This window comes from Sinocyclocheilus rhinocerous, unplaced genomic scaffold (genome assembly GCF_001515625.1).
Source record: "Sinocyclocheilus rhinocerous isolate Xijiao unplaced genomic scaffold, SAMN03320098_v1.1 scaffold1155, whole genome shotgun sequence".
NCBI lineage: Eukaryota > Metazoa > Chordata > Actinopteri > Cypriniformes > Cyprinidae > Sinocyclocheilus > Sinocyclocheilus rhinocerous.
The window spans coordinates 708,625-732,145 of NW_015629044.1; the positions used below are offsets into that span (position 1 = coordinate 708,625).

Here is a 23,521-nt window from a genome sequence, read left to right on the forward strand (position 1 = left end):
TGTGTGAGTGAGTGAGTGAGTGAGTGAGTGAGTGAGTGAGTGTGTGTGAAGGTGTATATATATATATTTATATACACCTTGCTACGTGTACTGCGTTAGGCTAACCGTGACTTGTCATTTGCACTTATATTGTTGCTCTTTTGTTAGTTTTGGCTGCTTTTATTGTCCTCATTTGTAAGTCGCTTTGGATAAAAGCGTCTGCTAAATGACTAAATGTAAATGTAAATGTAGTGCAATGAAATTCAACCATTTTAATTGTGACTTGAGTGTCCAAATACGATCTAGGGTCTCTGTCAGTACTGTAACAACAGAAAATTGTAACAGTTGGTTGTAACTACATTATTTTAACTGTGCAATTCCACAGTATATAACATTATGCAATTCCATTTTCCATGCAATATTTACCTTGATTTTTCTTTGATGTCATCACACATCGTGTCTCATATTTCAGCTAAAACATGATCATCACTGACACTGTTGTCTCTTTGGTAACCACACACACACTAATATGTTTATTATTATTAATATGTTAATAATAAATATAAATAGTAATAAAATTATAACTATAAATTGTTATATATAAAATTATTTCTTTATTTCCCTGTTTTAGATTATACATATATACATATATACTGTACGTGTGTGTGTGTGTGTGTGTGTGTGTGTGTGAAATCTGTTTGAATTGAAATCAACCCCTGAGACATGAAAATGCCTACAAGTTGAAGAAATGCACACATTAATACTCACACCATTCAGACTATGACTTGTTTTTCTGCACACACATGCACACATTCATTTATTGACCTCAATTTCTCTTCTTAAATGTTTATTGGCAAAGAAATAATTAATCACAAACTGGTAAACTCATTTCCTTAAGTGAGAGGAGAGGAAGGGTGACTTCTCTGTGCCCAACATTCAGATTATTGAATTTTTTTTAGAAAAGACAGACTCGTATTGGTTTCAGCCATATGAACTAAAATGGAATATGTTGGGTCGTAATGATTTAGAGTCATTTGTATTGACTTGACAGTTTTGCAGCGCTAATGTTTCAGTGTTTTAGTATGACATCACTGTCCCTGCTCTCTCTCTTTGATTGAGTCCTGACTGAACGAGAGCTGCCTCTGGTGCTTTCAACATTGATGGGCTGTTTTGAACTCACAAATACTGAATGATAAGTTTGAAAAGTGACGTGCAATTAACGGAGCGCAAGAGAAGAATTTGAGAATTTTCAAAAAGGCAGCAGCAAAATGGAATTAATTTGTGCAGATAGGCTATCGTGGAAGACAACAAGCGGCTTTTAGTGGAAGGATGAAGCGTTTTAAAGCGGAATGAAAGTACTTTTGGTGGCCGCTTCTGTGTTGTACATTGAACATTTGAGATTGCATTGTGGGAAGAAATAATATGAAATGACCTTGACATGTGTAGGGATTTCTAAATATGAACGGACACTGATATCAGCCATCATGAGGTTTGCTAATCACCCAGCACATGATTCCAATATTCTTGGTCGATTTCCTGTCAGTCGTGTAAACTCATCTACTCATGAGATCGAAACTAATTCAATCAGGAGACAACAAAGCTTTCTTTGTATCAAGGACTGAAAAGGTTCGTTCACAACATATAGAAACCCCGATGTCTTGTGACCACCAATGGATGGAACCATTATGTCCAAACCGGAAAAGGATGAGTAAATTAACTAGTGCCCTCAGGCCCGATCTAGACGTGACTAACACATGACTCCCATCACATCTGCTTCCTGAAACCCCAACGGACCCGCGTCCTTATGTTACAACAAAAGAAACAGAACCTTGCATGACGATTTTAAAAGACAAATCATTTAAAAAGTAGTGAAAATGTATCCACTGCATGTGTTATGCCGTATATATATATATATATATGTGTGTTGTGTTATTGAAACCATGATATTTTAATATGCCTTATAACTCGTTTTAGCAGACAAAGCATTTAATATGCATGTAAGAGATGTGAAGTTTAATATCGGGTGAAAGCTTGTCTTATTCGCCGAACATTGGTGTTAGTGAAAAGTTTATATTTTGTATCATTCTCTGGTGATAATACTTTATCAGAAATACGCCCCACGGAGCATGTGACTTGTGCATAAGAAAAAGGAACAACACAGGGCGTGGCTAAGCCCTGCAACAGCGTCCGATTGGAAGATCGCGTCGTGGGTCGGACCAAAGGTCAGCCTGCTTAAAATGGACACAAAGCCCTCTGGCGCAGTCTTACGCTCGGGCTCGCACTCTCACGTCAATTTTCAAAATATAATAGCTAAATCTTAGGTAAGAATACATATAGATAAATAATAATAGATAAATAAATAATCAAAGTATTTAGTCTTGATCCTAGTTTTCAACAAACATGAGTATTTCACTGCAAACCACAAACTGCTGAATTATCCATACTCAATACACAACGCATTTGATCTGAAAGCTGTGAGATTGTTGTCTAATTTTGAAGCGCATCTTGTTTATATATGCATCTGTAAAAGAGTCTCTGCGGTTTGCTGCACTGTGAAAGGTTGCAGAGCGTGATGCACAGGGCAGCCGAACCTCCTGCAATGTTTATAAAACATGGGCTCTGTCCACACGTCAACCCCCCCAAACACTTCCCATTTAGAAATTATTGCACTACAAAGCAGTTGTACACTTTTATGGCATTGATGCGGAGGCTACCTCCCGTCGGCCAGAGCATCTGCTTCACTGTAATCGCTCTCAAAGCAATAAAACGGACTAATTCTCCTGTGCATCCCCCGGAGCTCACTGCTGCTGCTGCTGCTGCTGTACGCTCCCATTTCTCATTCAGCGGCACTTGCCTTTGCTCTATCTCGCTCTCTCTCCGTTTTCATCTAGCCCTCCACCCTTCATCGTTCTAAATGAAAGTGCATAGTCTAAGTTGTTTATCCTGTAAATATTCAGGCTAAATACATCTCATATTTATTTTCCTCAGGACACATTCTACACATCAAAGTGAAGCTCTTGCAAAATATATATATAAATGTATGTTAACATTACAAATATGGCAGGTAATGTCTTCCTTTATAAATACAGTAAACTGGAAAGTAAAATGTAGAGTTCATTTAGCTGTAATTCATTTTTTTATATAATAGGACAGCTGTGGCGCACTGTGTGAAAACGAGACATATCCAAGGTGACAAAGAGTCAAATGGAACAATCCTTTTCACCTTTCTACATCACGCAAACCCCTTTCTTAAATCTTAATTTTTTATAAAGATTCAGTGCTCCTATTAGACATTTATATGATCTCCTTTTGAAAACCTGTAATGTTAAAGAATGGAGCAGCTTTCACAAACCCCCTCTCTCTTTCTTCCTCTCAACCATTTCAAATTAAGCCTCTTAAAAGTCAGTTTCACCACCGACGCCCTATTAAACTTAATGATCATTTAACAACAATACAAAGCTTTCTGTTTGTGTATGCAGCATATTTCAAAACTGGCTGTCAGATGGGCTGCCTGGCATGGAAGGAGAAAGGAATACATATGCCTAATGAATCTTTATTGGTGGTTTTTTAAATGCAGCATTAACGTTCCATTGTAGGGTTTTCAAAAACATTTCTCAAAAGCTATTAGTTGTATGCATGATATGATTTTCATTATTTAGCCTTGGAATAAATCACTATATATATATATATATATATATATATATATAGCCTCCCATAGTTTGGTTATTCATTGTTAGAGTTTTCGGCTAATTGCAGGTGTAGCTGGAGGAAGGGCACCATTCCTCACAGCTCAGATTAGTGGAGACTTGTGGAATTATAGTTCATTTGGCAGTTTATTACACAGCGTTCTGGAATACTTGATTCTGATTGGTCAGCCATGGCATTCTACAGTCAAATATTACATTAGATAACTGCATATTTGACTGTCCCTAGCAACACCGGTCTATTTTTTGTATTGCCCTGTTGTGTCTTTGTTCTCACATATTAAAACAATTTCACCTCAAATCAATCCTTTTTCCATTTAGTTGCTTATTTTATAAGTAGCAGTGTAATCACCCTGATGGGGGGGTGGGGTTATTTAGCAATAAAGTCTGACTGTGCGTATTGGAGTTTAAAGGGGTCATGTCCTGCAATTTTGCATTTTATTTAATTTTAACTAAAAACAATTTTAGTTTGGTTTTACGTGACCATTTTTGCCTCTCAAGATTTTTTGCTACTGTACCTTTAAGACATCTATATGTAAATTACATCTTTATAATTGGTTAATCTCAGCATACTGACAAAGTGCACACTGTCGTGCATCAGGGTAGGCCAAGTTGCTGAATACTGAATCGGCGTTAATGTATATATGTGGGAGGCCTGTTAATGTGCCCATGATGGGGATGTCACAGTACTTCAAACTCTTTATTTCAAAACAGCACGAAAAGCCTGTCTTTACATTTACACAATGATGGTTACCAATGCTGTTTTAGTATTATTTAAATATTATTATAGTATTTATTAATATTATATTATTTTAGAAATATTAATCATATTTTATTTGTATACTTACAGTTCTCATTTTTCAATTTTGTGCTTTTGGCATTTTTATTAGTTTTTGTTTTTATCAAATAATTATATTTAGGCATTGATTTATTTTTACTTCTGTTTTAGTCATTTTAATACTTACAGATTTTCTCATTTTCATGAGTTAAGTTTACGTTTTTCATCTAATATTCATATTTTTATTATTTTTCAGCTTTACGGTATGTGTACTTTACTTACAGTGTACTTACCCAGGAAAGTACTTGGTAGTATAAAGTACCTACACAGGTTAAGGTTAGGTTTAGGGGTGCTTCAGGGTTAGTACGTAGTTATTACCCAGTTAATTGTAATTGTTATAATAAGTACATAGTATGTACACGCGGAACAGGTCTGTAAAATAAAGTGCTACTGTGTTTGTTACTCATGTTACATATACTTACTATAGTATATGCATAATTACATGCAACTACCCCTAACCCTATAATATGTTGTTAATTAATTACACTGTAACAAGGACACCATAAAATAAAGTGTAACCCAATTTTGAATAGTTTCAATACAAAAACAACACAGTTTCAAACCTGTTTAACTATCTTTCTTCTGTTATGGCTCCTCATATATGAACTGTATGTTTTCCCCACAGTGCCAGGCTTCCCATACCCAGCAGCCACAGCGGCAGCGGCGTACAGAGGGGCACACTTAAGAGGAAGAGGGCGCACCGTTTACAATACGTTCCGGGCAGCTGCGCCTCCCCCACACATCCCAGCCTATGGGGGGTAAGTTACAACACTCCCTTCTCACATTCACACACACAAGTTCACCGTTAGTCCTCTCTTCTGACAACCACTCCCCCTCGTCACTGGGCTGCTGTAACATGCATGCATCTCTACCTCACCACACAGAACCAGTGCAGCATGAAACCCGTGCATCCTGCAAGTAATGATGACAGTCAACCCTCATGCTGTTCTGTTATGGTCGATGGCCTTAAGCGTTTCTTTTTTGTAATGTAACATTATGTAAATCCTCTCGAACAACTGAATGCAGAAGCATTTGTGATCTCTGAGCAGTCAAATGGTGATTCTGATTATTTTGGTTGATTTCATGTATGTAACTGCAAGCCGATAATATTGATGGAGGTTTTGTGGCATTTTGAGGTTTCAGGGGCCACAGACTAGTTTCCACTGCCTGCTGTCTTGTGTAAATTGAAATATGGGAAGGTTAGAAGATTCACAGCAAAAATAAATTGAACACAAATAATCAAAAATAAATAAAAAAACATGCCACTTTAACTGTGTGATAAATAAAAAATAAATATAATGGAAATATCAGTGCTGGTAAGGCATCAATAGAATTTTTTGATTTTAGAAGTTTTTGATATGATTTTTAGTCTTTGGTTTTGCCAAGTCATAAAACTAAACACAAAATATAGATTTGATTTTATTAGATTTTAAAGGTGACATATTATGCCCCTTTTTACAATATGTAATATAAGTCTCTGGTGTCCCCAGAATGTGTCTGTGAAGTTTCAGCTCAAAATACTCCACAGATCATTTATTATATAATTTTAAAAATGCCTATTTTGAGTGGAAGCAGAAACAAGCTGTTTTTCGGGCCTGTGTCTTTAAATGCAAATGAGCTGCTGCTCCCCGCCCCCTTTTCCAGAATAGAGATGCGCCTTTACAGCTCGTATCTGCTAAAAACATACAGTGGTGTGAAAAAGTGTTGGCCCCCTTCCTGATTTCTTATTTTTTTGCATGTTTGTCACACTTTAATGTTTCAGATCATCAAACAAATTTAAATATTAGTCAAAGATAACACAAGTAAACACAACATGCAGTTTTTAAATGCAGGTTTTTATTATTAAGGGAAAACAAAATCCAAAACTACATGACCCTGTGTGAAGAAGTGTTTGCCCCCCTCTTAAAACTGCGGTTTATCACACCTGAGTTCAATTTCTCGAGCCACACCCAGGCCTGATTACTGCCACACCTGTTCGCAATCAAGAAATCTCTTAAATAGGACCTACCTGACAAAGTGAAGTAGACCAAAAGATCCTCAAAAGCTAGACATCATGCCGAAATCCAAAGAAATTCAGAAACAAATGAGAAAGAAAGTAATTGAGATCTATCAGTCTGGAAAAGGTTATAAAGCCATTTCTAAAGCTTTGGGACTCCAGCGAACCACAGTGAGAGCCATTATTCACAAATGGCAAAAACATGGAACAGTGGAGAACCTTCCCAGGAGTGGCCGGCCGACCAAAATTACCCCAAGAGCACAGCGACGACTCATCCAAGAGGTCACAAAAGACCCCACAACAACATCCAAAGAACTGCAGGCCTCACTTGCCTCAGTTAAGGTCAGTGTTCATGACTCCACCATAAGAAAGAGACTGGGCAAAAATGGTCTGCATGGCAGAGTTCCAAGACGAAAACCGCTGCTGAGCAAAAAGAACAAAGGCTCGTCTCAGTTTTGCCAGAAAACATCTTGATGATCCCCAAGACTTTTGGGAAAATACTCTGTGGACTGACGAGACAAAAGTTGAACTTTTTGGAAGGTGTGTGTCCCATTACGTCTGGCGTAAAAGTAACACTGCATTTCAGAAAAAGAACATCATACCAACAGTAAAATATGGTGGTGGTAGTGTGATGGTCTGGGGCTGTTTTGCTGCTTCAGGACCTGGAAGACTTGCTGTGATAAATGGAACCATGAATTCTGCTGTTTACCAAAAAATCCTGAAGGAGAATGTCCGGCCATCTGTTCGTGACCTCAAGCTGAAGCGAACTTGGGTTCTGCAGCAGGACAATGATCCAAAACACACCAGCAAGTCCACCTCTGAATGGCTGAAGAAAAACAAAATGAAGACTTTGGAGTGGCCTAGTCAAAGTCCTGACCTGAATCCTATTGAGATGCTGTGGCATGACCTTAAAAAGGCGGTTCATGCTCAAAAACCCTCCAATGTGGCTGAATTACAACAATTCTGCATAGATGAGTAGACCAAAATTCCTCCACAGCGCTGTAACAGACTCATTGCAAGTTATCGCAAACGCTTGATTGCAGTTGTTGCTGCTAAGGGTGGCCCAACCAGTTATTAGGTTTAGGGGGCAAACACTTTTTCACACAGGGCCATGTAGTTTTGGATTTTGTTTTCCCTTAATAATAAAAACCTTCATTTAAAAACTGCATGTTGTGTTCACTTGTGTTATCTTTTACTAATATTTAAATTTGTTTGATGATCTGAAACATTAAAGTGTGACAAACATGCAAAAAAAATAAGAAATCAGGAAGGGGGCCAACACTTTTTCACACCACTGTACTTAAGTATATCTTTAATTGGACTTCAGCACTACTTACGCATAATTAAAGTTCATTCAATACAAAATTAGTTGTTCCAATTTAGCAGACTTAAGGTATACCAGTTTAGTATACCAACAGTACAATTTCAGGGCATTTTTTTATTAAGTACATAGATATTTAAATGTATTTGTAGTATACTTAGCATGAAATAAATGTATTTCAAATACATTTTAGTATATTTATTTTTCACTAGGGTTCCGATCTGTGTGTCAAAGCAACTGTACAGCATTAATTAGGAAAATAGTGTGTCAATAATGCAAAGTGACAATAGTAAACACTCATTTTTCTGTTAAAGGCAGTTCATCATTGAATTCAGTGATGTCATCATCCAGCTCAACATATCAACATTTTACAGCTTTGAATGTTGCTCAGAAATTATTAAATGTATGTAATTCAAAATTCAGTATGCAAATAAATGAAAGAAGACAAGCAACACAATTCAGTTTGCAAATATTACAATGACATCATTGTCACCCTCAGTTACATTTTAAATGCCAATAAGCGATCATTAAGTGATTTTCAAACTTTAAGCAAAATGTTTAAAAGTATTGTTTACAAAGAAAACAATAGCACACGTAAGACTGAAATTATCCACAAAACAAAAGTAAGAATGGAATCTGTTAAGAAGTTTGAATTAATTTTGGAAGTGTAATAATTTAGCGCTATTCCAAAACAATATATTTGATTATTCATAATAATTATAATAATTATTATTATTAAATTTTTATTTCTTTGTTGATGTTGTTTTAATTTTTCTCATTTTTAACATTTTCTACATACATTTTTCTTTTCCATTTTTTCCATTTTGCTAATGTCTAAAATATGATGTGAGGCAGTTTCAGCTCTCTGTGGCCCCTGTATGAAGCCTTTACTCCAGTCTCCTTTTAAATTACTTCAAAAGTGATGAGTGTTTGTAGAGAGCCTTTGTCACTCTTATTCAGTGTGTGTACTTCTTATTCTGTTCCACTAACCCTGGCTAGAGATGGGGTTGGTATTGCTTGCATGGGAACATGCACTAATATTGATGTGTTTTGTTTGTTGTGTTTGGTGTTTGTCTGTGTGTGTGTACGCGTGGGTTTGCATCTTTCCAGTGTTGTTTACCAGGATGGATTTTATGGTGCAGATATTTATGTAAGTATTCGCATGTCGTCCTTGAATGATCATGTACATACCCCCCCCCCATTCATCCCTCTGACTATAAACCAACCAGCTGATTCATTGTTGTTTTTATTGTTAGCACTTTTTAATTCTACCTTAATTAATTGTGTCAAGAGACTTTCACACACAAGTAAAGAACATTCTTCCTCAGCCAGCCACAGCACATGAGTATCAGTGACAGAGAAATGGACATTGTTGAGTTTATTGTCAGTTGCGGTGAGACTCAGTGACCTGAAATTGAGCACACAGAATGTCCTTTTTTAATGATTGTGAGATTAGATGAAATTAAATGTTATAAAATACTATAATTTTTTTTTATATAAAATGATTCCAAATTTCATATCTTAATATTTATTCAAACTTTTTTTTTGAAATATAGATTTAATGAGGAAAATGATTGGTGAATGTTCAAATTCTGCATATCTTCGACGTATTCGTCTGCGATCTACGTGCACTTTTACGTTTATCACATGTTGAGATTAGTGGAAGCATCTGGAGTTTAGGTGGGGTAACTAGCAGGGACCGAAAGCTTGTTCTCCTCAAGGCCATGTCTCATTGAGCCTGACACAGCCTGATGTATCTCCCCCAATTCACCCTCCTCTAGGATGAAACAAATTGTACAGGGTACAAATGTGCGTGGAAATGGCGGGAAGGCTGCTGTAACGCTTCCTCTGTTCCCCTGTCATTAGCTCAGTGCCACAGAGGCTGGGATTGATTGTTCTGCTGCGATAAGATCATCTAATATTCATTAGAAACTATACAAGAACTGTATTTGTTTATAACCAATCTTAATTTGCTGAGTGCTCTGCTAAATGTACTGAATGTTGGCTAAGGTCTGCAAAATGAAGCTACGCTAGCATAGAACAGACAGCCTTAAAATGAGCAAGTTAAAGAAAAACTGGATACAAACCACATGCAGGGGTGCAATAAGATCTACCAAATATAAACGACACCGCATGTGTAATATCTCTCGATTTAATCTGTTATATATAGTGCTTCACATTTCCCTCATGTGGCTGACTTTTCACTTCTAGAAGATCTAGAAATGCCCAAAGCCACACTGTAACAAACAAGTCCATTTGCAACATCAGTAATGATTGGAAACCCTCCAATGTGACCTAATCGTTTTGATCTAGGAACACAAGTTCTATAATTAGAAACTCTCTGCTTACTAATGATGTAGTTATTTTGTTTCACATAAGCCTTTTTTTTTTTAGAAAATAGTTTTTGTTGTTGACAAATTTAAGAGATTTATTCAAACGTACAATTAATTATTTAATGCATCAGTAACAGGTTGTCAAAAACAGTATGGATTTACATTATTTTGCATATATTTAAAATATAATGTAATATATAATATGTAACTTTTTCCAACTTATGAACTATGAGCATTTGAATAGCTTTCAAACTGCCATTTGATGTGAAGCAGCTACAGCAATATGTCACAACACATTAAAGAGCATCAAAATGTATTATTTGAATCTAATGATAAAACGGATATAATTTGAAAGGTTAGACTTTGTTTTATCCAAAAAAATCATATTAATATATTTAAATTCAAGCTTCAACTACTGAATTGCTGTTTTGAATGTGTCTGCTTTTGCTCTGCCAATGCAAAAGGTTTCTAACAAAGCTGCAGCAGAACTGTTGAATTACTGTTTTGAACAATCGGTTGAGTGAATAATTAAATGACTCATTCACAAAGACAGTCAGTTCAGGTTTTTGAACAAATTGGTTCAATGAATGATTCAGTGATTCAGCGAATCACTCATCACTTTTTGCCACCTACTGGCATGTCAATGTAACCTGCGATAAGAGTCACTGAGTAATCCCCACCATTAATGCATTGTATGATACAAACACTGAAAAGTCTCAGTGCTGTTGGATTATTACCAGGGACTGGAATTAATTGTTGCATAATGTTATATATGCACTGATAAAGCACTTGAAAAGTTGTATTATTCTGTATTATATCCTCCTGTGGAATCCTTTCAAGTAGCTGTGGCAGGCAAACACACACTCTAGTAAAAGTATGAGAATCTCACCATGCGCATCAATAACCATGATAAGCTCAGTATGTCCACATGCACTCCAGACAGATACAAGCAGTCAGGAGTCAGAGGAGCAGTATCTATTCCTCTCTCTTTCTCTCTTTGTGAGTCATAATGATAAATTGTGGCCGCTCTCCAGCATTCAGCATTCAGCATTAAAGTCCTGACCACTGCTCTCGCCTCACCTGCACACCCTGTCAGTTTCCCTGAGGTTAGTTGACCAAGCCTAATGGAGCTTCAGAGACATGTAGATGCCCGCGGCCCCTGTCTGTCAGAGTTGACAGCGCTGGTGACTAAGGGGCCCCATTCAGCCGTTCCGATCTGCAGCTAATCACACCGGCTTTATATACAGCCCAGATGCATCACGGCCCATCACGATCAGGCTCAGTGTTGCGCAAGTAAATGAAATGGTTTGTTAAGGGGCCTGCCACGCAGTGGGAGTTTCAAATTACCTGGTGAGTCATTATGGAAGGAGTTAGAGGACGGAGGTGAGCTGTGAGGAAGTGGGAGGGTGAGGAACATGAAGAAAGTTGTGAGAAGGAGCTGCTGTAATGTATGTGTGAGTGCAGGGAGAGGGAGGTTGGTATTTACTACAGCCTGCAGGCCTGGTGTGGAGAACAGCGGGGTCAGGGGACCAGTAAGCCCTGGAGAAACTGAGAAAGAGCAGAGGTGTACAGATGGACTTATCTGTTAGGGTTTGTGTTTACTGTGGACTGCTAATAGGAATTGTAAATGAAGTTGTGCCTTCTCAAAAAAAAATGAATGAGGGAAAAAATCAACAGTACAACAATCCAAAAAAAATAGGAAATATTGCATTTCATCATAAGCTATATAAGCTATATATAAATATTTAGTCAAACAGCACAATTGCAAAAATAAATGAATAAATAGATTTTGCTTCAGTTCCAGTGGGTTTAGATTTTGATTTAGATTTTGCTTTTTTTTTTCTTCTTCTTCTTCTTCTTCTTTTTCTTCTTTTTGCTTTATTTGCTTCCCAAACAGGGGTACTGAATCAGCTCCTAGGGGGTAGTTTAAATTAATTAATTAATTTATTTATTTATATTCATTTTATTTTATATTTCTTTGATAATTAATGTGTAATATTGTTATAATGATGAAAAAAAAAATGTATAGTGCAAGTATGATAATTTGTGTTGATGGCACCCTATGCATTTATCTAAAGATGCCAGACAGATGCAGATTTTAATTTAGTTTTTATAAAGGGGTATGATGGGGCTGTGGGGGTAGACAAGTCAAAAATGGTTGGGAAACACTAAATTAGAGGACAGGAACTAATTGTTATATAATACAAAATTAAAATAAAAGTCCAGAGCACAGTAATGGCCGTGTGGGAGTATTTCAAGCAGACAGCTATATCTCGCACCGTCATTGACTATGAAACAAAGCTGCTCAAATCAGCAGGCATACAGTGCCTTGCGAAAGTATTCATTTTTTTCACGTTTTGTTATGTTGCTGCCTTATGTTAAACTGCTTAAATGTACTTTTTTTCCCACATCAGTCTACACTCCATACACCATATTGACAAAGCATAAACAGAATTGTCATGTTTGTCCTTCTGTAAATTTCTCCTATCTCCACATATGATCTTGGAGCTCAACTAGAGTGACCATCAGGTTCTTGGTCACCACACCAACCAAAGCCCTTCTCCATCAGTTGCTCAGTTTGGCCAGGAGGCCAGCTCTAGGAAGAGTCCTGGTTGTTCCAAACGTCTTCCATTAAGGGTAACAGAGACTACATGCTTCTGTGAACCTTCAATGAAGTCATTGACTATGAAACAAAGCTGCTCAAATCAGCAGGCATACAGTGCCTTGCGAAAGTATTCATTTTTTTCACGTTTTGTTATGTTGCTGCCTTATGTTAAACTGCTTAAATGTACTTTTTTTCCCACATCAGTCTACACTCCATACACCATATTGACAAAGCATAAACAGAATTGTCACAACTTCGTAAATTAATTAAAAATAAAAAAACTAAAATAAGTACATTGCATAAGTATTCATACCCTTACTAAACTAAATATTTAGCTGAAGCACCTTTACAGCCTCAAGTCTTTTTTGTTTGATGCGACAAGCTACAACCCTGTCTCTGAGCTCTACAGGCAGTTCTTTTAACCTCAGGGCTTGGTTTTTGCTCTGATATGCATTATCAGCTGTTAGACCTTTTATTAAGATGTGTGTGCCTTTCCAGATCATATCCATTCAATTGAATTTGCCACAGGTTAACTTCACTCGAAGTGTAGTGACATCTACAAGCAATATGAATGCTCCTGAGCTAAATTTTAACTGTCCCAGATAAGGGTATGAATACTTACGCAATGGAATCATTTAAGTTTTTTATTTTTAATACATTTGCGAAGATGTTAAAAACCTGTTTTTTGCTCTACCATTATGGTGTATGGAGTATAGATTGATGTGGAAAAAAAGTAATTTAAAGCAGTTTAGCATAAAGCAGCAATATAACAAAACGTGGAAAAAAAATGACACTGTATGCGCTTATGACTGCACATGTTTGTTTGGCCTTTTTGCCTTACTGAACATCTGATGGTACCGTTCCACATGTTGAAATTATTCCTTTCTCCATCGTTGGCAAAAAGAAGTAGTGTAGTATGACAGCGCTACATAATTAATCCTCAGATATATGCATGAGAGGAATAAGAAAGTAGGTTGAGTCACCAACATAAGGCTGCTGCTTTGTAATTAGATTATGCATATTTAATAGCTATGATTATGACATGTGCGTCCCCTCTTTTGGAGCATGTGGCGAATCGTGAGCGCCGATGCCATGAACTACGAGCGAATGAATGCTACGTTGTCTCCAAAATCACTCCATGCCTCTTCATCTCCATGAGATTCAGTCGTACAGTCTCTGTCACAGCACATAACATCAAACCAAACCTCCCTCCTTTTCCCCCACCCTCGCTCTTTTATTTCTTGCAAACACATTTTATAAAAAGTCCAAACAGCTGTTGTCGACGTGCCCATGTGAGCGAGTGTGTGTGTTGTGTTTCTAGGGTGGTTACGCTGCCTACCGATACACTCAGCCTGCTACTGCTACCGCCGCTGCCTACAGTGACAGGTAAGACACACACCGCTGCCTGCACACCATTGACAACACCATCTTACCAGGCCCTCCGGTGGGGCCCTTAACACCCACCCACCTCCCCCGCCGAGGCGGCCTCGTTCTCTCTCACCCTTTACTCCTCTGAGGTCAAACTCTCTCCCTTCGTCACGGGCAGAGGCAAGCGCAAGCACGCAAAAAAAAAAAGGCCAGCCTGATTTATTAGCCTAATTCCCTTTGCCAGTGGTGATGGGGAATAGCACGGTGCCCAGTGCAGTAATTGGCAAATTAAATCAAATGAGATGTCACTGCAAATGTAATGGTGAAACACATCCATGGCGGAGCAACTGTAACTGCAGAATGAAGTGGGATAGACCTGACAGTTCCTCAGAGATGAGACAAAAGCCTGTTTGGCAGGGCGACCAGAGGAAGTCGTCTTGGCTGATTCTGATTTTGATTTCCTTTTCTTTCTTTCTTTTTTCTCTCTCTCTCTCTCTCTTGTCAATTGTGAGTGTAAGCTTATTGCAGATGGCACGCAATCAAGAATAAAGCAAATTTGGAGCCTTGATGTGATTGTAAAACATTCGCATGACACGAAATCATATCTGCTCATGACTGTTGATGGCAAATAATGATCGTAATGCTGTCATCCGACATGTAGCTACTGATATTGTGCAGCCATAACTAGATGAAGCAACACTTGATTATCATGTCATCTTAGCAGTGCTGTCATAATCTCTCAACGGTGTCCCTGCATGCCTCTTGATAAGTTGTGTGCTGTGAATCTCACCCGACTGGTTGTGAGTGGTGCTCATCGTCATTACATCATGTTTATGTAATCATCACGGGAGCGTTTGTGCGTGCGTAGATCCCAGTGTCCACGGTAAAGGCTGCAAATGGGGACCAAATGCACCCGAGTGCACTTTTTGATGTCTGTCGGCCGTGAACTGCATGTCGTAGTGTTTGTAATTGTTGCCAGGCTTAAGATCAGTGTGGTTTCATGATCGGTTCAATAACCACATGTGTCCTCCTCACACACGGGGACTTCTCTGGATAAATACAGTCGACTGTCCTCAGAGATTAAAGTCAGACCGTCTTAAGAAACCACGGTATTGATTCCAAGGGCCCTTGTTGCTTTTCTGTGGCTTCTTGTTATGAGAAATCTTTTATGGTATAGCGGTAATCTGATTTTCTGTTGGTTCGATTACTCTAGGCTTAGGCAATCATGTAATGATCTTATGCACCAACTTGTCCAAGTAAAACATTAAAATATTTTATTTATCTATTTATTTATTTACTTAAGTAAATAAATGGAACAGACTCAATGTTAAATAAAAACAGAAAAAGATGTACAGTACCATTCAAAAAGTTTGGGGTCAGCACAATTTTTTAAAATATTTTTAAAAGAGGTCTTATGTGCTCACCATATTTGATCAAAAATGCATTTATTTGATCAAAAATACAGTAAAAACAGTAATATTTTGAAATACTATTGTCATTTAAAATAACTGTTATATTTTAAAATGTAATCTATTCCTTTGATGGCAAAGCTGAATTTTCAGTGACCATGCTGATTTGCTGCTCATTTGCATGCTTATTATTTCAATGTTGAAAACAGTTGTGCTTATTAATAATGAACTCTAATACCTGTTGTTTAAGATTCTTTGATTAATAGACAGTTCAAAAGAACAGCATTTATTTGAAACAGAATTTTTTTGTAAAATTATAAAACGATTTTACTGTCAATTTATTGCATCCTTGCTGACTGAAAGAGTTAATTAAAAATAGAAAATAATAATAAAATACTGACTTCAAACATTTGAATGCTAAGGTAGATACAGTCAGGAACATTTCAAAGTAGTATAGAGTTCATGTTTACATTAATTAATTTATAATTAAGCATGACTTTAAAAATAGCTGTACTGCTTTGAAATGTTTCTGACCATATCGACATCTTTTCTGTTTTGATTTATCATGGATTCTGTTGCATTTATTGGGCAATAAATACATAAATAAACTGTTGTGACACTACTGTACATTCAGTGACATCAGAAATTTTTGTTTTTGTTTTGTGGTGCTGACTAAGCTAGGCATCAGTATTTCTATTGCTCATACTTATGGATTTGAAAAATCCCCAACCCTCAGTATCAGACATCTGCGTATAACTCGTCCCACACCGCTTGTGCTACAGACATGAATGGTGTGTTTCAGCTATTGCTTTAACTGTTTTGTCATTAATACAGATCTTAGTCTCTCTTTCATTATGTTCTATGAACCCCCCAAAATTGCCCGTGGTTCAGTTTGTATTACAAATGTAGTTATACTAGTAGACATAGTCATTCCTTTGCCAGTGGGCAGAGCTAATGCTAATGCTCGAACTGATTAAATTCAGAAAGTTTCCTTAATGCTGTTTAGCTCGCTGCAGAAACCTGCTTGATTGATTATGCAAATGAAGAGGCCTCTCAATAACATTTGAATTATTTTGTTTACCTTTAGACACATTTTGAGAATAATAGCAGCTTTGGGAAATTGAAACCGCAGCCCAACATACAAATTAGGTCCCTGATACAAATTCCAGCTAAATTAGACTAGTCTTTCATAATAGAGATTATAAATGATTGTTATTGAGAAGTCATAAATTTTTTACATTTTTCGGATTTAAAACGATTGAATTATTCATTTGCAATGTAAATGACTTAGAATCTCTCTTCCCTCATAAAAATAAATTATTCATGTCTCAATGAGTAACGTTTTTAGACAGTTGGAGTTTAATCGTTCTGTCTGCCTCCATTAAAATAACCTCTCAGCACTGTTAGATGTTATCACCTCGTGTGAAAGATATCATCTCTGATCTCTGCTAATCCTGCGAGTGTTTAGACTGCAGTTGATCTCTTGCCTTCCATTGTGGCAGATACCAATACCCCAAAGCTTTATCTTAACAGAATGGCACACTCTGACACCTTGCCGTCCCGACGCCGGTCTCATTAGCTGTTAGCCATCGCTTCTGGTTGCTGCTCTTTGTCAGAGCTTCACTCGCTCTCCGTCAGAGATGTCCAGGGTCAGCCTTAAATCTGGAGGTGTTGCTGGGAAGCACAGTCTGGGTTAGGGCTGCTTCTTTCTCTGAAATCTCCTTTTAGCGCTCAAGGCTCAGCTGGTCCCATCTGAACAGCTGCGGGCTGGGGGCACGTGGGTTAGGAGTACACAGTAGCCTTGCTTCCTACAACCCACCATACTAGCATCAGCTGACCTCTGTCCCCACAACACTTGATCAAGAAAGGTTGAGGTGTGTGTGTTTCTGGCGCTCCGAGTTGAAACCCTCAGGGCTGGGATAGCAGCTGTGCGGGAAGCTAAAGCAACTCTTTAAACTCTTGTATGAAAGGCCGTTTATTTAGTTTATTAACAAATTATGCTGCTAACACATACCAGGCATGCTCAGGGGTGTAAAAAGCACTGAGAAATTAAACTTGATGGACAGTATGGGATTCCACACAATTAAAAATCATGTATCAAGCTAAAAACCTGCTTCAGGGAAAGTATTTCTAAGTAAAATGTCAACTTTTTTTCTTAGGAAGTGTTGACACTTGAATGGATTTATGTAAAGCCTCAAGTGTTTGTCGTTGACAATAGTTATGATGTAATTAAAAAGCTTTGATTTGGATCAAAGATTATGTTGATGCTTTTTCCCTCCCTTTATAAGGATGAATATATGAGGAATTCGTTTACGTGAGCAAATTGCATTTCATTTAAAACATTCAAATGAACATAATTTGACTTGTTAGTTCAGGAAGACTGACAAAAATGTACACTATAAATTGAGAAAGAAAAAAAAAGATTTTAAAAGAAATTAATAATTCTTAATCACCAAATCAGCATATTAGAGTAATTTCTGAAGGATCATGTGACACTTAAGAGTGGAGTAATGATGCTGAAAATTCTGCTTTGTTCACAGGAATAAATTACTTTTTAAAATAAAATAGAAACAGTTATTTTAAAGTGGTCATAAATTGAGAAATTCAATTTCCCTTTATGTTTTGACATGTAAGAGGTCATTGTACTATAATTTACGGTGGCCGAGAGAGAGAATTGAGAAAAATCATACTAACATTATAAGTGCACCTCAGGAAACATTATAAAAATAATCTTTAAAATGCAGTTCATGACCCCTTTAAACTGTAATAACATTTCACAATATTACCGTTTTACTGTATTTCTAATCAAATAAATGCAGCCTTAGTGAGCATGAGAGACTTATTTCAAAAACATTAAAAGTACTGACCCCAAACTGAATGGTAATGTATGTTTGTTTCAAAATGTGAATAGTTTACTTAAATTACATACTTCATGGTGACTTCAGAAATACATTTTATACTTTGACTAGAAAGTGTATAAAATGTTTTAATTAGAAGTGGTATTGAGTAGGAATGCAAATAATTAGTTTCAGGTAAACTAAACATTTCCCAAAATGATGCTTATTTGTATGAATGAAGTACAATTACTCAAATGATTTACACCCCTGAAGGGAAGTGCCTGTGACCCTTGATAGCTAATACGAAGAGAGGAAACTCTGTGAAATGTATGTGTCTTATTAGTTTAGTGTTGAATATTAAATGATAGAAATAAATTACTGAATGGCAGTTAAAATATAATATAGAAATGTGTGTGATGTAGTCCAGTGTAGTACTGCTCATTTTTAGTGCTTGTGACTTAAGTGTCTTCATGAAGTGCATGTTTAGTCTGTAATGTGTATGAATGGTCATATCTGAAGCCAATACATATCTGATTTTGTAAGGCACTATGAGTTATAGAAAGTGTACCATTTGATGCATGTGTTCAAATGCATGTCTGCATTGAGCTTTGCTCCCTAGAGTATATGTGTGAGTGTAACTGTGTGTGCGTGTGTTTGTGCATTGGGACGGTCAATACTGTCATGCCGAATAGAACATTGTATTCAAAACAAGCCCCCTAACATGATTAAGAAGGCCGATTCAATCTGAATGCTTAGCGGGAATGAATGATTCATTTAGTTATTAAAAATAGTTCCAAGCGGCAATTAAAAAGGGGCCTGGCATCATTTGTCACACCTGTGCAGTGACTCATGAAGCCTGTGCAGTGCAACCAATGATACGGCTCATTCTAGTCATGTTTGTTTACCCAGAATGCACCATTTACCCACATCCTGTTTGCATTATAAAAATTCCTTAGAATTTTTTTATTTTTATTTTATTTTATGTTTTTTATTATTATTATTATAGTGGAGTGTTCCTTTAAATCTGTAAACAGTTAATGTTAAATGTAAATTAAATAAATGTTCACAGTTCACAAAGATTCAGGGTGCACTCAGTAATTTTAGTATTTTTTTGTTATTGTTGTTGCATATTGAACTTACTGACACCTAGTGGGGCAGATTCAGTGTCACTCAAAATGTTTCTGTTACTATTCGAAGTAAGCCCTGATGACAACATTATTTTAAAATTAAATTATGTGACCTCAATACGTTAGCCCCCATGAAGTGACCCGCTTTGCGGAATATATATATAATATATATTTAATATTTCTATGCTGTATGTTTCTGCTGGCTTAAAGGCCTAGCAACACTCCACTATTTTTGAAAATAGGCTCATTTTCCAACCCTAGAGTTAAACAGTTGAGTTTTACCGTTTTCGAATCCATTCAGCCGATCTCCGGGTCTGGCGGTAGCACTTTTAGCTGTAGCTTAGCATAGATTATTGAATCTGATTAGACCGTTAGCATCTCGCTCAAAAATGACCAAAGAGTTTCTAGAGTTTCAAGAGTTTTCTTAGTACACGATGTAACTACAGAAGAGTCAAGTTTTAAATAGGAAAAATATAGAAACTCTTTGGTCATTTTTGAGCGAGATGCTAACGGTCTAATCAGATTCAATGGTCTATGCTAAGCTACAGCTAAAAGTGCTACCGCCAGACCCGGAGATCGTCTGAATGGATTCGAAAACGGTAAAACTCAACTGTTTAACTCTAGGGGAGTTGGAAAATGAGCATATTTTCAAAAATAGTGGAGTGTTCCTTTAAATCTGTAAACAGTTAATGTTAAATGTAAATTAAATAAATGTTCACAGTTCACAAAGATTCAGGGTGCACTCAGTAATTTTAGTATTTTTTTGTTATTGTTGTTGCATATTGAACTTACTGACACCTAGTGGGGCAGATTCAGTGTCACTCAAAATGTTTCTGTTACTATTCGAAGTAAGCCCTGATGACAACATTATTTTAAAATTAAATTATGTGACCTCAATACGTTAGCCCCCATGAAGTGACCCGCTTTGCGGAATATATATATAATATATATTTAATATATTTAATTCAGCATGAATTGCCATTTTCAATTTAACAAAACAAAAAAAAAAATGTGGGGTGAGGTTTGTTTATTTCTGTTGGAAATTGACTGAACAAGTCCGAATGTGAGTTTGTTTAAAAAAAAAAAAAAAACTTGTCTAAATATCTATTTGGCTACTGGCTTAAAAGTCATTTCAGAAGAAGAGCTTACATTCACATTAAAAAATTATGAAAAACAAACATTAGGATTGTTTGATGAATAGAAAGTTTAAAAGAACAGCATTTATTTGAAAAAATAACAATTTTGTAACATTATAAATGTCTTTACGGTCACTTTGTTCAGTTTATTGTGTTTTTGCCTAATAAGTGTGAATTAAAAAAATAAATAAATAACATCTTACTGATCCCATGAATTTTTCAAAATGTACTATCCATTTCTATCATGTATAACATTTTTTAATGAGGGTAAAAAAAATGACTGAGTGCACCTTGTTGTTTTGACATTTTAAATAAACATGTCCATAGTACAGTGGGAGTTTTGCTTTTCTCTCTCTTCTCATCTCTCTCCCAAGAAAATTTTATGTTATATGACATAAGCACTTTGATGTATAATATTATCTGTTTGATTTCCAATATCATCCATGTATAATGGTCGCAGTCTCAGGTGTTTCTAACGGGCTTGACGGTTGGTTTTTATGTGACCGTTCAAGGCCATCCCAGTGTTATTCAGTAATGCTGTGAATGCAGTTCCTTGACTTTTACAGAACAATAGTGATGGAGGGAGGGGGTTTACAGAGGAGAGGACGTTTAGAGTGGCTAAATCAAAGCGTCTTGACACAGCTGCAGTTTCTATTGAATCGGCCCCCAGTCCGAGTAACCCCCCACCTCTCGTCCATCCAGCCAGTCAGCAGGCGGTATTGTAAATTTTATCTTCTCTTGCAGAAATCATTTCGTCTTCGTTGCAGCAGATGAAATTTCTTGTAACACCTCCTCAGGTAAAATAAATAAATATAAATGAATTCCAAATCACCCTCACTTTCTCGATGCACCCACGAGAGAGCGAGCATATACCCCCTTTTTTATGCACCCTGACAGTGAGTGCTTCTATTGCCCGGCTGTCTCCTTATTTCTGCCCCCTTTTAATTAGTAGATGTTACGTTTTATCTTACTACGTTTCTCTTGAATGCTCTTTTTTGGACGGGTGGAGTAGTTTTGGAGTACTGCATGAGGATAGCTGGAAGGCATCGCATTCATGGTTCTCATCTTCTGTTTCTCTCTCCCATGGCACTGCTTGGAAGAGGCATGTGTTCCTTGAAGTGTGAAATGAACACGCTTGTCACGAGCTTGGAATCTGTGATTTTTCCTTTTCTTTCTGTCTCAATCTTCATTGTGTTCCATGGTTCCTTTGAGTTCTCCACCGTCGCCTCCCTCTCCATTAGATCTGTGTGTGTGTGTGTGTGTGTGTGTGTGCGCGAGAGGGCCTTTTTTTGGTTGGTTTGTTTGTGTTACTGTTTTACAGGTGTGTTGTGCTGTTGTTGTTGTTGTCGTATCAAGGTTGCTCTTGTAGTGTATGGTGTCTTGCACATTGGCTGTAGGGGGCTAGATCTTGGGAATGACACAAGTGTGATTGTTACTAGTTTGAGTCGCGGTATACAAAAAGGAAAATGGACCTGTCCGTCCGCGCATTGATTTTGTGACAGCCCTTTTTTTTCCCTTCCCTTCCCTTCTTTTTTTCCCCCTCGACCATGGAAAATGAATATGCTAACAAGGCTGTAATTTAGCAGAAGGCACTTTCTTGAAGACATCAGCTGTTTTCTGTAAAACACAATTGGAATGTGTAATTTGGAGTCTGAAAAACTTGCAAATTATGGTCTAATTGTCCCAGTTCAATAATTGCTGATAACCCCGAAGGCTGCATGCATCCTGTTCGCAAATCCATGTAATCAGTAAGTAAGAAAAGCGGAGAAGGTCCGCGTTTAGACTAACTCGCATTAGAGCCCCTAAAGCACAGCCTGGCATTGTTTAAAGAAATCATAGAAATGAGCTGTCCGTTCGGTCTCCTGGTGGGAAAAGTCAATGCATTTAGAGGAATGGCGCTGCTGGAGCACACATTTTCCAAAATAATGAGCATCTAGTCAATAATGCAGATATATCCCAGCCATCTGAGATGTATTATCCTGTATCTCAGGGCCCAGATCTAATTTAGCCGTATGTTAGAGTCTCTGGTGTTCATTAACAAACATAGAGCTCACCAGTCTCATAAATCAGGTTTTTTTTTTTGCTTTCAATCTGTCTTGATGGGCGGCAGGAGAAGCCTAGTATAACAGATCATAGAAAGGAACAAACCGATAGTCACAAGTACGAGTTTAAGCTTAAATTTGTAGTGCGTTTCCGGCAGGCACTGCTAGAACAGCTACAAACAAAAACACATTTTCAGTGTCCTTCAAATGGCAATTAAAAACCCCAGTTCTTGCATTTCGGGTGACTCATCCAATCAGCGTTTTTTCCCTTGCTTAATACTTTAGGAATAATTCACCAGGTGCTATATCCTGAGGGTCACCTTTTCAATCTTAGCTCCAGAAGAGCGAAGGCAGCCCTGGTTTGATCACTGCACCGCATACTCATTAAAACTAACCCCTGTAAACACAGATAACGCAGGTCAAACAAAATACTTGGCCGCGCATTGAAATATGAAGACAGAGCTACTGTGTAGTGAATAACAATGTCTATACTAATTTGCAGTGGATTAACTTCTTAATCGCCAGGAGTGGAAGAATATGTAAATTGGCTCATTTCTCTGCCCTCTGATTGGCTCTTTATCTGGTCCAGAAACAACATGCATGCATAACAAGGCTTTGAGGAGCAGATATGCCAGGTTGTTTTCAAACGAAGCCTGCTCAAACTTTGAGGGAGAACAGGGTGAGATCTCAGGATATAAGACACTAGAAAAGTATTAATTAAGCTCACATTTACACTAAACACCCTGCAACATTTTCATCAAGTCAGCCCCGAACGAGAATAATGAACAGATGTTTTGCTTCTGGTTTTTTTTTTTTTTTTGGTGCC

General features: G+C 37.2%; 1 pseudogene; it reads left to right on the top strand.

The window, feature by feature from the left end:
• LOC107738617 (RNA binding protein fox-1 homolog 1-like) overlaps positions 1 to 23,521 on the top strand; it is a 139,321-nt pseudogene that overhangs the window by 112,632 nt on the left and 3,168 nt on the right.